We start from the raw sequence: 15,844 nt of genomic DNA, 5'->3' as shown, positions 1-15,844 counted from the left end.
TTACCACGGAAGCCACTGACGAAGGAGGAAGCACTGAGGTGTGGGGGTTGAGTAAGTACGGCATAGCCGACAGTCCTGACCTGGTATACACTACCTTAATTCACTCAGGGTAAAAAGCTAATCTAGGTCCTGGCATTATCTCTCCATGTCTCCCCACAGTTGGACCCTCTATACCCTTCGCCCAGCTTGGCTCATGGGGCATTGTCTCATCATTCAATAAGTATGTATAAAAAGTGAATAAGCATCTCTTTGCTAGTTTTTGATGCTTTATATTGGTGTGTGTATGTATGTATACATTTTTATGTGTGTTTTTTCCTTCCCATTTGCACCCTGTGAAGTTACCTGGCCCCTCCGGGAAATCCTCGGCCAGCCAGGCAATAAGCCCATGAATGCTTTTCTCCACAGTTCTATATATTTTGTCTTTTCCATATCCGGCTATCCAGGTCCCCCTAAGAAGTCTTTGGCGTGACATGTAACAGCCTAAAGTGTGTTTTCTTCCCCTATGTGTATTTTCATTCCTTACAGGTATTCATTAGTAAAGCGCATTGGGATCCGCGCTCTTTCTAAAATCCTGTGTTCTTATCCTTGCAGGCTTACATCATCAGTATTACTGACCGAGCTTCTTTCACGTGTATTTAAATTATTTATACACATTGATCAAACACAACACTCTCTATCTGTGGGAGCGCATTAGTGAGTGACAGGGGGATCTATACATCCCGGTCCTGACGAAGGGGCATGTCGCCCCGAAACATGTTGACCCACACAGGAGAGCAAGACTAGTAACCCGATCTTGCACTCCGCCTCACCCCTTTTAACGATACCAGCCAGTGCCTATTAAATAATTTTTTCTAAACACCAGGCCAGGTATTTTTTAACTTTAATTTCACTGTTCATCACTTCTGACCTCACTGACACTCACTCCATTATCACTCACATAGTACTCACAATTAAAAGGTGCTCCGGCGTAGCCGCTTGTCGCAGCACTGCCCCGTCCCGCAGCGGGGGCGGGAAGACCCCGATGATGAAGCATGACACCAAGGGCCCTTTTGGTGTGTGAGGGGTATTTTAACACACTGAGTGTATTCCAACACCATCGGAATATGTATTGTATGTCTGTTTCAGGTGGTCTTTGTTGATTATTTAGACGTTCATAAGAGGAGGATTAGCCCACCGCGGTGCCTTGTTGCACCACCTCTTCACTCCCTTTGTTGATATTTTTCGTAATTGTTGTAAGCCTGTACAAACTGATTACACATTAACGAGGTGAGGCTAGGGATCCTGGACTGAGATATAACTAAGCCTGAAATTGCTGACCAAAATAAGAAGGGAATTTAACACTGAAGAGCCCAACGTGTATTCCTATGATGTGTAATTTGGTTCAAGAATCAGTACATTGACTGTGGTTTTATTTATGTATGGATATCTGATAAAGTTATGAACAGGATTATTTTCAGGTAAAATTTGTAGTGAATGCTCACTGGGGCTTGAAAATACAGATGAGTAATGACATTCTACTGTTGGTGGAACTGAATGGATAACATAAGCGATTATGATATAGTGTATCTCGTTTCTTCGATTATGATGTGTTAGAATTGGGGGTCTCTGGTTGGCGCAAGTATTCACTTGTGACAAGCAGGGACCCTCTCCTCTAAGTCAGGGCGAAGGATGACCCCTTAGAATTACCCTTGCTCACCCTCTAGGTGCGTGGCGTGAGCAGCCAAGGCTATTCTTCAGGTGTTATGGAGTTAAGCACTTGTAATAACACACACAGTAAAATGTACCAATCCCCCCACAAATGGACACCAGGCAGGTATTATATATAAAAATACGTTCCTTTATGTGTGTGTATATATATATATATATATATATATATATATATATATATATATATATATATATATATATATATATATATATATATATATATATATACAGATCAGACTTATCACAAGACCAATAATGTTTTTATATGCCACCAGATTGTAATAGGGCAAGCTTCTCTTAGTTACAGTTCAAAAAGATTCAGTTCTCCTGTCAAAGCTCCAATTCCTTTAACAATGCTCTCTTCTTCGATTTCTAGGTACCTTAGGCAAGCCTGGGGCCCGCGGGGCGCTTTGTAGCGCTTCTGTGCGCTCTGAACGGGAGCAAGCCGCTAGCCCTATCAATGCTCACGCATCGGGCGTGAGCCAAGTACGCGGCGTACAGAGCTGACTGAGAAAAGGAAGCGTCCAGGCTAGCGTAGGCACTGCGAGGCGCCCAGATCCCAGCGTACAGCCCAGAAATGAGAAACTAGGTGCACAGTTCAAATGCGCCCAGCCTCTATCGATGCGAGCACAAAGGGGGAGCGCTGTCCTGGGTACGCGCCTCACTCCGCCAGTGATCCCGGTAGCAGATAGGCGTACCGGGCACGATGAAGGCGAACAATGGATCAAGGGGAAAACAAACGTTGCGGGCCCGAGCCAGTTGCGCGGCGACGTACCTTGGAGTTTTGATTCTCTTCCTCGGCAGGTCGTGCACGGGCAGTGTGACTCGGTTCGGCTGGGGACTTTGGATCTCACTTCCAGCGGGGGGTGTGCACACGAGCAGGCGCGGCTCACGACCTCATTACTGGCTGTACTGGGGTCTCACTACAGAGGGGCGGCGCGGCTGGAGATGTCTCAGGGTCAGCGAGCGGAGACAGCAGGGCACGTTTTGAAGTGCGGGCTGCAGTCTCGTAGATCACCGGCCTGGAGGAAATTCAGGCGGGAGGGGCGAGTGAGCGCTTCAGCACACTCCAGTGGCAGGCAGGGGCAGAGGAGCAGGCAGCCTGACCCGGGGGCAGAGAGCGACTACGAACGGAGCGAGGCTCTCACGGGGAAAAAGGCAGGCAAGCTCCAGAGTGCCACAGCCCTAGGAGGGGGCGATGGGGGCACAAACTCAGCTCCGGCGGGAGGCACACGCGGCTAGAAGATAGACGGGCGAAGTCACCTTGAACCCACTGGTCCTGGGGTTCAGTTCAGGGGGCAAGCTCAATCAAGCCCTTGGAGAATGTTTCAAAGCACAAGTCTACAAAGTCTTTTCAAAGTCTTTTCCTCTCCTTCCTCAGCAAGGCAATCAGCAGGCCAGTCCTTCCAGCGTCTTCTTCTCCTTCTAGTTGGACAGAGGTTTGTTGTGGGAAACAGGATTCTGATTTACAAGGAGCAGGGCTCTTACTTTTATACAGCATTTCTTTTGTCTTTTCAGGCCAGGGGGGCCTTTGCATAACTTCTTTCAGTCTCTGAGCACTTGTTGGGTCTACTCTGGCTTCTGCTTTCAGTGTGAGGGGCAGGCATATCAGACGCTCCACAGGAGGTGGAGCCAGCATTGTGTGGACAGGGGCAGCCAGGAGTACCTTGCTGACAGTGCTTCGCCTCTCCTGGGCCAGGTGTCAGCTGAGTCATCAGTCGCTCCCCAGGGGGCGGAGCCAGCATTGTGGTGGCAGAGCACAGCCCTATTCAGAGTCCAGGGGCACTCCCACCTCCCACCAAGGTGTAATCCTTGCATTTACCACCTGTCATCCCCCAGCCCTGTCACTCACATAACCCAGACAGTCAGATACACATCCTAGCAGAGGCGGGCTGAAATGGTTAAGCAAGCAAATGCTAGCTTTCTAAAAGTAGCATTTGCAAACACAGGATATTAAAATAAACTTTGCTGAAAGATGTATGTTATTATTCTGAGTTCAGGCATACTAAACTTGACTTTCTACCATGTTCCCTGAGCCTTCTGAGATTATAGGGTGTAATAATTCCAGCAGCCCATCTTGGCCTGAGAGAACAGGTAGCCTTACAATAGTGAAAAACGAACTTGGCTGTAATTCACTATTAGGACATGCCACACACATCAGGCTTGTCCTACCTTACACTTATAATGCACCCTGCCCTAGGACCTACCATAGGGGTGACTAATATGAAGTTAAGGGAAGGTTTAGAGGCTGGCAAGTGTGTGCATTTGCCTAGCCAGCATTACAGTACCAGACTGCACGCAGGTTCTGCAATGGCAGACCCTAGACACATTTTCACATGCTGCTTCTGTGGGTGGCGCAACCAGCGCTGCAGGCCCACCAGCAGCATTGGCATTTACAAGCCCTAGCACTCCTGGTGCTCTTTACTGGGGACTGACAGTAAATCCAATGAACCATTCATGGAAATCAATCACATATATACTTTACATAGGGAGCACTTGCACTGCGGCACGGATTGGCCGTGGCGCAGTGCCCTGAGCGGCGGACACCAGCAAAAACATCTGAGGCACATCAGCAAAAAGTGGAAGGGAAACTCACGCCAAGGTGCCAGGTCTAACATGATGCAACATACTTGTGTTGAGGCACTCAATTATATGCCTTTTCGGACTGTGGCAACATTATATGAAATGGACATAATACTGGAATTAATGACATATGTGCATATCACAGATTCTATCATGTCACGCTTATGAAATTAGATAGTTAGATGTAAGTTTTGATTGCATCTACTTCATGGCAGTTGTGTCCAATACCTTGGCATATTTATGTAATTACTAAACACCTATAAATAGAAGGCAAATATGGCAACTGTGTATCTTTTTGAAAAAGGCGGGGGAAGCAGCTGAGTGCATCAGGCACAGAATGAAGTAGAACTTAGGACTTCGCACCTTTGTTTATATTATAGATTTATTTTCTACTTTCCTTTTGGAGCGAATTTCTCATCTTTTGGGAGCATGTGCCTTGTATTATTGTGTTGTCACTGAACTTAAGCTATTATATTGGAGGAGTTGTTAAAATGTAGTCATCAGCTAGGACATTGTTCTGTGCAACCCTCAACATTGTTGTAGAACACAAATGTGCTCCCGTTGATCACTGCATGACGGAATAATACAATGTAAGTTAAGTACAGCACAGATGGTGGTGTCTAAGTATATTTCTTGTTGGTGTAAAAACAGATAATACATTCAGTAAGTGTACATTGTGCATATGCCAAATCCTTAAAAGGCAATAAAATATGTTAAAAAAAGAGACAGGTGTAATCCAGTTCCTTTTACATGGGGTTACTATTTGGCCGAAGGACAAGGCTGCTTGGCTGGATTTTCTAGAAGGATTGTCGCCATTCAAAACCACTGTTTTGCGGAGCTCCATACTTGTCCAAGCCATTTGGTCTGAAATAGCACTTTGCTCAGTCAAAAGCACTCCTGCCTTCTATTTGTTTACTGGATGCTACATAAAGAGTAAATCAAAACTATTTGCCCCACTTCATAGAAAACAAATATCAAGAATACATTCCTGGACTTATCCCTGGATCTCTGGCAATTACTGAACAACTTTACAACACAAATGAGACACAACAAAACAGAGTACACATATAACAAGCATTTGCCATGCAATTGTCTTGCCTTTGGGGCATTATATATATTTAGATATGCAGCACATTAGCTTGGGTGCTGAAACATTTACTACTACTGTTCTTTAACATGGAGGTAAAGCAAGCACCAAGCTGCGTGAAATGCCAGGTATGGGAACACATGGCGAGAAATATTACCTTTCAGCGGGTAATGGTATAGTCCAAAGCTCTGTTTTTAATATAAAATCAGGCTCTTCGATGGTCATATCACTAAAAATACAAGATTTGCAAAAAATATTATTGTCTACGGGTGCTCGTGGAAGACAATTTCTAGAGAATGCTAAAGAGATTCTGGTATTTTACTAACCTCTGCTGGTCGTTTTCTATCAAGAAAGTTAAATAGAGGCAGTTGTCAGAAAATTTTAAAAAAGAAAGTCCCTAAGCAGAAAGAAATTTTGGTATTTTACTGACCTTTGCTGGCTGTTTTCTTTAAAGACAGTTAAATAGAGGCAGTTGAACAGAAAAAAGTCCCTAATCGGAAGCAGACAAGTCTGGGCTGATCTCTGGAACCCACAAAGTACATACATATAAGTAAATACAGGAGGTCTAGAATGCTCAATCTAATGATTCGTACACAGAACACCAAGAGGAAATAAAACAGGAAAAAGCTTTTGTTGATTCTGTGTGTCTTTAATCAATTTCTTTTTCACTGAATACAGATAAGTGCAGCCAATGCGTTTCCTCTGGTTACAACTTCCTCAGGGCAAGATCGAATGTCAGGTCAAACACTCAGTTAAAAGTATTCCACAAAAGCTCTTGTAGCAGCAATCAACTGGAAACATTCTATCAGCTGTCGGTAAGCAAGAAAAACAGATCTTTAAGCCACTTAAGTAGGAACGATATCCATCAATCCAGGGCTATTTTTGGCAAGCAGCATTCCAACCGCCAGTGTACAGCATTTGCAATATGTAATTACCGAACAACTGCCGCATCTCCAGAGCTTTGAGTAGGAAAGGTTTGCTCTTTGAATGATAAGATTTATTTGGATTTTGTTCCTATAAGAGCAAAATGTAATACTTTCCCATTGTAGGATATATATATATATGCAGGGCAGGTGTTCAGCTTTGAAGCCTTTCTTATTATGTGCATGCATTCAAACAGAAGGTTAAAATGCTGTTATTGGATAGCCTCAAGAACCTGGCCTTCAAGGTTGGCAGCATTAGGTAGCAATAATACATTCTGGCATCCATTATTGAAAGAATTCCCTGCCAGGACACAAACAGGCATCTATGGTACCAGCACTGGCGAATTGAGCTGGATCAATGAGAATCATACTGACAATTGAGTGCAGGACCTTCTGGATCAATCTGGTGTAAAGTAACTCTACTTGGTCCAGAGAAAATGCTGTGCTGGTGTATGAACTTGCAGGTGACATCCAGGAATTTTTGTTTTGTCTGTCTCATTTGCCCCATCTGATGAATACAAATGTTGCTAGGATATCAGAGTTTGATAATCACTCAGATTCTTTTCAACCACTTTGTTATGTAGCTCCTACAAATCTATAAAGGATCTGTGCGTTTAGAAACATTAACTAAGGGATGGGTGTCCAGACTGATTCCAGACACCCCCAAAGGGTATGTTAGTCTGTAGACCAGCATCCTCACAGTGCCACTATAAGCCCCAAAATCTTACCAAGGAGCGAATAGTTTCTGGCAACTATCAAACATGATCACCCTGACAACTCAGGGATCGTGGAAACAGTACAGTACTTTTCGCTCAGTCACTCACGCTTACTTTGTCATTCATAGATATACACAAAATAGGCGGTGGGGATGTTTTCAAAAATAATTTATTGAACCAGCGTCATTTTAGTATAAACTATGTGTGCTACAACAACCATTAGACAGAAACAGATATATACGATTACAAGCACCAACATTGTAAATAAAAGGTAGAATTCTACCATGGTGCAAAAACAGTGAGTATATGCAGGCATATAGATATACGGCAGTAATCATGCGTATACCTAAAATGCTAACCCTAGCTAAGTGTATCTAAAGGTACCTAGCATGTATGTAGGTATGAAGACAAGAATCACTCTAGGAAAGAGCCAACCCCAATACCTGATGGGAGAGAACCAAGTACCCTGTCTGGGTCTCGAGTTGGACACCCAGCAAGGGATGTCAGACCACTCTGTGCTGGAGTCTCTTCGTGCAGGGACTTCAGTGTCTCATGTCAGCATGGAAGTTTCTCCTCTGGTTTTCCCAGCGAAGATGTGGTACTTCTATACCTGAAAGGTACCCTCAGGGGTTCTACCTAGATGTTCATGGTACTGTGGGCATGCCGGCCAAGAATGACGTTAGTGGTGACTTTAGTACAGAGTTATTATGCAGAAGATGTTAATCCTGCTGTGTTACTAAAAATCGTTCTGCATAATGAGGCTAGTTTTCGGAGAAAACCACACAAAATGTATTCTTCACCTAGGTAGCTAAAAGGTCAGAGCCAGACCCATTATGTAGAGCAAGGTAGGAAAAATGTAGGTAAAAGTCGTGCAACTACCTAGGCCTATATTGGGATACATTGGGGTTCATAACACCCAGTCCACATCCGACTGGACAAAAATACTAACAAATGCTCAAATATGCCTGTTTAAAAAGCATAAAGCATTGCTCATTCAAAACGTGGTATGTGTTAAAAACTAGGGAAAAGTTAAAAAAGCCCTATAAGTCCTCTAAATAGTCAATAAACTGCAAGACCAACTGAGTATGCCGAAAGCAATAGTGCTCAGTGAGAGGAAGAGAGGAAAAATAAAACAAAAATTATGTTTTTGAATTTCAATTTGGATTGTTTTTGAAAAAGTTCGCATTGTTCCCATCAAACGGTGAGCCAAATGTTTATGTGTCCTGTATGGGAGATGCAACATCACTGCTGCTTGCCTTCGCAGACGACGGTCCATGTAACATACCGACAGAAGCTGAAGCATCCTGGGGTGGTTCGAAGAATGTCGACATCAACATTGGAATAAGCTGAGGATACTGCATTATGTGGGCCTTTAATGGGTCCAGCAGTACGTCCACGTCCGGAGGCACAACAACTTGAAGTGTTAGAAAGATGTCCAACACGCATTCGTATTGGCAGAATAGGCAGCGGAGAACAGACAAGTAGCAGTCAACCGAGACTGATCTGAACGATCAGAACAAATGCTTGTTTAGTTCCCGAAGCAGAGGTGTGCCCAGATTAGTACCATGCGTTCACAGCAACGTCGCACCAAAAGGGCGTTTTACATATTTTTGGAGGCTGGGGCGTCTATTGCGTAGCAGGAAAATTAAAACCAGGATATCCACTACAAGGAGTAGGACCAGAAGAAGCCCTCCAAAAACACTTCCCAATACGGAGTGTGACTATGATGGAATAACTCCGAAGATTGTCTGAAAGGTGTTTAATAGCCCAGAACCTATGCTCTTAAATAGGTGTACTTTCCTACTCGTATCAGACATGTTAAAGATACGATGTACCAATTTGCCGAAATGAAGCAGTAAGTTAGTTCGGACTCGTGTCTGTATCAGCTGAAGACCTTGCAACCCGGAGATTAAAAGTATCTTGGGCTGGGGTTGAGGCCACCTCCTTCTGTGAAAGTATGGCTTTCAGTCTGCTCAGAGGATCAAACCACATAAGGGAAACATTCAACGAAGGCCATAGCAATGCCTCCATGACTGTGTGGGTCAGTGGAAACAATACTTGCATACAACAAGTAACCCTGGAACTTACTGTGACCAGATATGCAATGCCCAGCAGCATCCCACAACAACCCTGATCATTCAACATCAAATACCTCCCATTCGAGAGCAGTTTGAACACCGGATGAATCATGGCAGCTGGAGATCCTTTCAAGTGACAAGACAGGTTTGCAACCGAAGCATTACAAGCTCCGTGAAGCATAACAAATTAGAGAACCACTTAATGAATTCTCACAGTCTGAACCACTGAGAAAGACTTCAGTAGTCTCCATTCTTACATCTAAATCTGTAAGGTGTTTACCAAGATTCGCGTATGTATTCTTTACCCAACGCTTCATACCTGCCTACTTAGTGATACTGCCAGTGTAATATGGCCATGGATTCTGTAGAGGGTGACTCAGTCAAGGTGAAAAGTAATCGGTCCAATTTTTCAATGTGCAGGATTGTCTATTTTGCATCTATTCATGTTATTGTTGTCTGTCTTTCAGTTAGTTTGTATGCAGAAAATAGAGACGTACTGTTGATATACCGCCAGGGCACGTGACTGGAGTGCAATGATTGTAGCGACCAGCTTAATGATAGAATGGACCGCAATTGCGATTGACCATGCTGTAAAATATAAAACTTCTGTTCTATTATATCAATAGCAGAAGACACAATGTTGCCCAGTAATTAAAACCTGGAAGTTAGTGTGGTCATGCAGTTGTCAACCACAGCCAACGCCTTTTCGAGGTTAACCCTGCCAATCTCACGCAATCACCCAGCAGCCTCCTGTTGTGAGATTTTCCATACTTCATTATAAGTAGCGTATAAGAAGCGCTTCTGACGTGGTTTCTGTCGGCCTAACAAAAAATGTCCAAGATCCTGAACTGTCCCAGTGTCTACAGAGCAGGCTTAGATGATGCCAATTTTGTTGGCTACATCCAGTGCATCATAGTCTGGAATTAGATGCACATATGCATTCTTCTCGCCGTCTGGCCTGATCAGTGTGTTGACCTTGGCAACATCAATATCATAAAGCTTCCTTACAGCCTGTTTGATCTGGTGCTTGTTAGCCTTGACATCAACAATAAACACCAGCGTGTGATTATCTACAATCTTCTTCATGGCAGACTCTGTGGTAAGAGGAAACTTAATAATTGCATAATGTTCAAATTTGTTCCTACGAGGAGCACTCTTCCTGGGATACTTAGGTTGCCTCCTTAACCTCAAGGTCCTCGGCCTCCTGAAAGTGGGGGCTGTCCTAATTTTCTTCTTCTTGTGACTGTGTACCCCCTTAAGAACAGATTTTTAGCTTTCCGAAGCCTTGGACTTTGCTTCGCACTTTAAAAGGGACAGCACCCTTCTTGGCCTTAAGTGCCATGTTGGGGGTGAAAGATCCATGACATCTGAGAGTAAGGACAAGTGTTGTTTCACCTGGGACATTTTTGCGTTTTTTAGCTACTCTAGGCATAACTTCCAAACACTGTAAGATGTCACCACCCCTGAGTGTTCTCGTTGTACGAAACGTTAGTCAGGCCTATGGATACTAAACCCTTTGGTGGTAGCCCTGCATCTTGACTGACACCTATTTGTGTCGATAGGCCACACCAACTATCCCTTCCAATTGCGTTATGACGAATTGTACGATCCATCATGTAGAATGTCATCTAATGTATCCTCACTATGCTGTGTGTAATTCTACCAACCCTCACTCAAAATGTGTAAGTGAGAGAATCATATATGAAACTCCCGTCCTTTGTAAAATTAAAAAAAACTCCTGAAAGACCTCTACCTCAACCGTGCCTTCCCGCACAGGTAAACAGCGCTAAAGGGCTCATGCTTGCATTTCGCAGCACCACGACACCTGTCACCATAATCTACCTCCTCCTAGAATCCTTTCGCCCCTCCACGCTCCTCCCCTCCCTGAAATTTGTTCTGCGCAAGACAATCATGCACTCTGCAAGGCTCTCAGGACTGCCCTGCCTCTATGTTGCACTACACGCCGGGATTTCCGAACTGATATGTACACTGATGATTATTTGTGATTCCTGTACTATAAATGCTGTAAAGCACTCCGATACCCTTGGGTATAGCTAGCGCTATATAAAACTCCTAAAATAAATAAAAATAAAATAAACTTTCTTGCATGACTTGTTAAAATCTTTGCAAATAAAGCAGATAAAAAATGTTGCAGTAATTAAATTTTATAAAAGAGCCCCGGTTCCTGTAGATAAAAGCACCCAACATCCCATCTTATAAAAATCTCTTTGTAAGTGCACTGTCCATAGATCCTATAATGGTGTTCCCTTAAGGGAAAACTGTAGACCTATTTGAAGTAGCGCTTGAGTCCCGGATTTAGCTAACCTGTGAGCAGCTCCCCTTCTGATGGCAATTTTGTTCATGTGCCTGACTGCTCCACAGAGGAGGTTGTTCAACGGATATTGCGATGAGCAAGGGGTCGAGTCACACTCTGAGGAAGCGTTGAGCAGTTCCCCACCGCTAGTTTTTTTGCAGCACGGTCCATAAACCTAACCAGTGCACAATTTAGCTGGTGTTCCGGGGATCAAAGCAGGCCAACACTGCAACTCTAAACGATCTGACCTCCTTGTCGTTCCAGTCCCTCCGTAGAAGAGCCCTTCTTTCATTCAAGAGGTTAGTGCACAAACACAGTACAAGCAGTAGGTCTTCCCTATTATGGCCGCAAAGCCGGCATGTTTCCAGGGCACAGTCTCTTTTCCATTTAGGAAGGTGGCAAGTCAATGGGATCACCTCCATTCTCAATTTTAAAAAGCGGAGCTTGGTGTGTGCACTGAAGGTGAGAGTTAAGTAGCTCTGAGATTTCAGCTGATCATATGTCTTGAGGGTCATCCAACCGTGACGTCAAGTTGCGAGGCTAGCCCTGTCTTTTGCTGAGGAAAGCCTTCTCGCACTAATTTTTGCTAGCCTCTTGAATTCATTTTGGCTTACATGTAAGTCTCAGAGTTCGCTCAGGCCGAGGGTGTTGAGCCTGCAGTACAAATAGCGTTACTATGCTAGCCATCGTCTTGTATTCAGCTGGGTCCATAAGTGGTGCGCTAGGCTGCCCACCTTTGACGACCTCAGCTTATGACAGCTCATTAAAAATTTCAACATTCTGCCCATTGATTGTTTGCAGATGCCGAACTCCAGCCTGATTTGTACCACAGAAGTGTGTGATGGTAGCTGGAAGGTCGTTTTAAAAATGTTAGCAACTATTTTATCTAGTTTTCCACAGTCTTGTCCTTTTAGCTCCTCACTTCCATACGTTGGAGTTGGAATGACTTTCGCCTGGGCCGCCTGAAGTGTTGGAGCAAAGGTTGGGCCAAATAAGTTCTTGTGAATGGAACGGAGTGCAAATGCTAACGCTGTTCCTTTCTTTTTTTGCTCTCCCAAATGGCTTTTGTATCTTCCGTTGAAGAAGACTCCCAAGTACTTGTGGCAGTTGGTTTCTTCAATTCTTTCTGATTTTAAGACACATGCCATCTTCTTGAGCCTTCCTGAGCGAACTGCCAGGATTTTGGTTTTCTTATTATTGGTCTGAAGCCCATTCCTATTTGAGTATGCGGCGGTTGCATCCAGGAGCCTTTGTAAACCAATCTTTGTTTGGCTTAGAAGATCCACATCATCAGCAAACAGTACATTTGTCAGATGGAGACTACCTTGTTTGGGTGAGTGCGATGTAGTTAGATTCAGGGCTTCCGGGAGGTCTGATAAAAATAAGTTAAAAGGTGTAGGGGGCCATTATGCACCCTTGCTTAAGGCCTTGCGTTGTCGAAATTGGTCGTGACAGTCTGGAGCCGTCTCCAATCTTGATCCTGACCCATGTGTCCTGATACAAAAGCTGCACAACTCTTAGTAAGCTGTTTGGAATATTCAGTGAGGAAAGCTTCTGCCACAGCTTTGACCTGTTGACCTTGTCAAACGCTGATTTGTAATCAATAAACCCCATTTATATCGGGCTGTTACTGATCTCTGCCTGGTCAATTAAACAGGAAAGTGCCATAAGATTGACCGTTGTGCCAGTATTGCTTGTAAATTCGGTTTGGTGAAAATATTGAGCATGCCTCGGCCCATGCCCGAAGTGAGGCGAGCAGTATCCCTGCGAAATACTTAGCTTCGTTGTTGATTAAGGCAAGATTCCGGGAGATTTTTTGTCTCCTTTGAAAATTGGGATGAGGATCGATCCTTGCCATGAGGGCGGAATGATGTTCCTTTCTAGGATGGTAGAATAGAGCGGAGCTAGCTTAGAAGCCCAGAAAGCAGGATCTTCCTTAAACAGGGCTGGAGGGATGCCTCCTGGTCCTGGGGCCCCATCTTCCTGTCCCTTTTTGATCTGCTTTTGGATTTGATCCTCCGGGGCCATGCTGCACTCTATGCAAGTAACGTGGTTATAACTATTGATTTGCTTTTCGTTTATTGGCGCTTTGTGGAAGCGCTCTAGAGGTGAGTTACACTCCTTCCAAGGTTGAGCCTCGGAGCTTTCCTGTCCTCTGTACCGGTAGCCTGAGTATGGATGAAGTCTTGTGGGTGATTAAAATGACTGTACAGGAAGAGGTACCACTCAGATTCCAGTATATTAGACAAGGAAACCTTGGGATGCTGCCCTCTAAACTGTTCATAGTGCGCCAAAACCGTGCAGAGTTCTTTGACCTTATGTCATGGTATAGTCTGGCCCAGAAGGAATTCCAAAGAGCCCTTCATTGCTCCCTTTTAGCAGCCTTCAAGTAGCTTTGGGCATCTTAGTTTAGCTATTATTATAGGTCCATTGGCTTTCTTTTAAGTTCCCACCACAGCCGATTCATGCTGCGTTTGGCCGATCATATCACAGGGTCCCAGGGGGTCGGCTGTAGGGGCCCGGTCGCTTTTGTGTACTTTGTCAGTTTTGCATGCCTGGCTATCAAATTCCATGAGAAGCTTGTTCAGTTTGCGATTGGGTCTTCCATTGTCCTGCTAGTATTCACGATCATGTGCTTTGCTTCCGTCGCTAGGAGCTGGTGATTGTTCACTGAACACTTGATGCGTTTTAAGTTGATAGTTGAGCTTTCAAAGGCTTGTGCCACTGCCTGAAAATCTTGCATCAGCCTAATGCTGAAGAATATTTCTTGAGGGCTGTGGTCGCTTTCTAATCTATTGCCAAACCCAAAGCCAGAGACATGATTCAAGAGGGAAAGGCAGCCAAAAGAGTAGTTGATCAGAAATGTGCCAGTTTTCGATAGGAATGAAAGACCAGGCGGCTTGTCAGGAAGAAAGCACCCTTGAGGGCTCTTAGGCCAAGATGTTCAAAATTGCCTTTGGGTCCTCCTTGCACCATCCAGGACAATCCTGAGGTGGTATGGCCCAGTAGCTTTCCTGCAACTTAATTACCTCGTTCTTTTGTAGGTCAGACATCAGCCACATGTTGAAATCTCCAGATAATATGATGTCTGCATTCGGGAACCCAGATCTAATTTTTAATACTGTCGCGATCACCTCATCAGATAGGGATAGTCTAGAGGCTGAGTTAGGACCGATATACACGTTCAAAAGAATTACGGTACTGGACTAAGTACTGAGTGAGATACCCACCATCTGGAGAACCTGGGAGCAACTTTCTAGATCCCATGAGGTAATTGCGCTGTTAGCTGATATGTAGATGGCTACGCCACCGCTACATCGTCCCAGGGATTTCATTTTAATTGCTGGAAAGTGATGAATTTTAAACCCTTCAAGGTGCTGCGGCTCCACAAGCCATGTCTCTTGTAATAGATTAATCTCAAATGACCGTAAGTAGGAGACCGTGGCCTCGTCCCCCATTTTGTTTGCTAGCCTGTTTATGTTCCAAGGCATATCTTTAGTGGGCTGCCTTTTTGCTGTTGATTTGTCAATGTAGCAGTCTGGTTGAATTTAGTGACCCCGCCAACCATGACCATGTACGGCCTGTTCTGGTCCTGTATTTTGTAAGTGCTGACCATCGCTTGCTTTTTTTTTTTTCTTTAAACTAGAGGTAGGGGTTTTACCCCGGGCACTTCTCAGGACGGTTTTGTTCCTGCGCATGGGCGCTCCGCGGCCCGGATGTTATGAAGAACATATGGGTAGCCTGGTTCCTTGCCAGGGTTTATGGAAATGCCCCACTGCTTAAAGTTTTCTATGTGCCGCAAGATTTTATTTGATGCCTCCGCAGAGCGCCAGGTGACCTTGGTAAGTTTGTTTATTTGACCCTGGCCTAGTGCAATACATTCTATAGAGATAATATCTTGTGATGTAACTTCCTTTGACAGGCCTAAGGCTTCTATCAGTTTCATAATATTCCCACGGTTTAGTATGTCACGGCTGCCTTTGGACTTGTACTCTGGGTAAAATAGAGTGAAAGTTGTAGTTGCTTGAGATGACCTAGTGGTCTGAAGACCTTTGTGTTTGATTGCAGCGTGAAGGTTCTCTGTATTGCCGTTAGTGAGGTTTCTTTGGCTCAGTTCCCTAGAGAGAGGTCCCTGCTCAGAGGAAGCCTCAGGACGCCCTGCCAGAGTCTCTGTCCCCAGCATGCAGTGCATAGAGAGGCTTCCTGCGGAGGTTCCGGGGGCTGCATCCTTAATTGCCTTTTGAACTGATGGAGGAGCAAACCTGTTCGGTACTCTTTTGGACTGCACCACGGCCGATTTGCGCCTCGCTATCATGAACCTGATTGGGTGAGATGAAGTTACCCAAGTGTTCTGTTTGCCGGCTGCTGGCTTGAGCCGATTAGGTGATTTGGTGCTGCCTAAATAATCTGTGTGCCAGGTGCGCTTTGGGCCCTCT

The 15,844-nt window shown here is 44.6% G+C and overlaps 1 protein-coding gene and 1 pseudogene across 2 annotated transcripts in view; both read right to left on the bottom strand.

The window, feature by feature from the left end:
• The window catches only part of LOC147679638 (acyl-CoA dehydrogenase family member 11-like), a 415,381-nt gene that overhangs the window by 214,459 nt on the left and 185,078 nt on the right, over positions 1–15,844 (bottom strand). The window lies entirely within an intron of this gene.
• Positions 9,968–10,436, bottom strand: LOC147679639 (large ribosomal subunit protein uL23 pseudogene; annotated as a pseudogene). Its single transcript, XR_015301003.1, has one exon. The product of XR_015301003.1 is annotated as a large ribosomal subunit protein uL23 pseudogene (transcript).

This window comes from Lissotriton vulgaris, chromosome 11, assembly GCF_964263255.1.
Source record: "Lissotriton vulgaris chromosome 11, aLisVul1.2, whole genome shotgun sequence".
NCBI lineage: Eukaryota > Metazoa > Chordata > Amphibia > Caudata > Salamandridae > Lissotriton > Lissotriton vulgaris.
The sequence above is the reverse complement of the archived record's forward strand: the minus strand, read 5'-3'. Positions and strand labels throughout refer to the sequence as shown.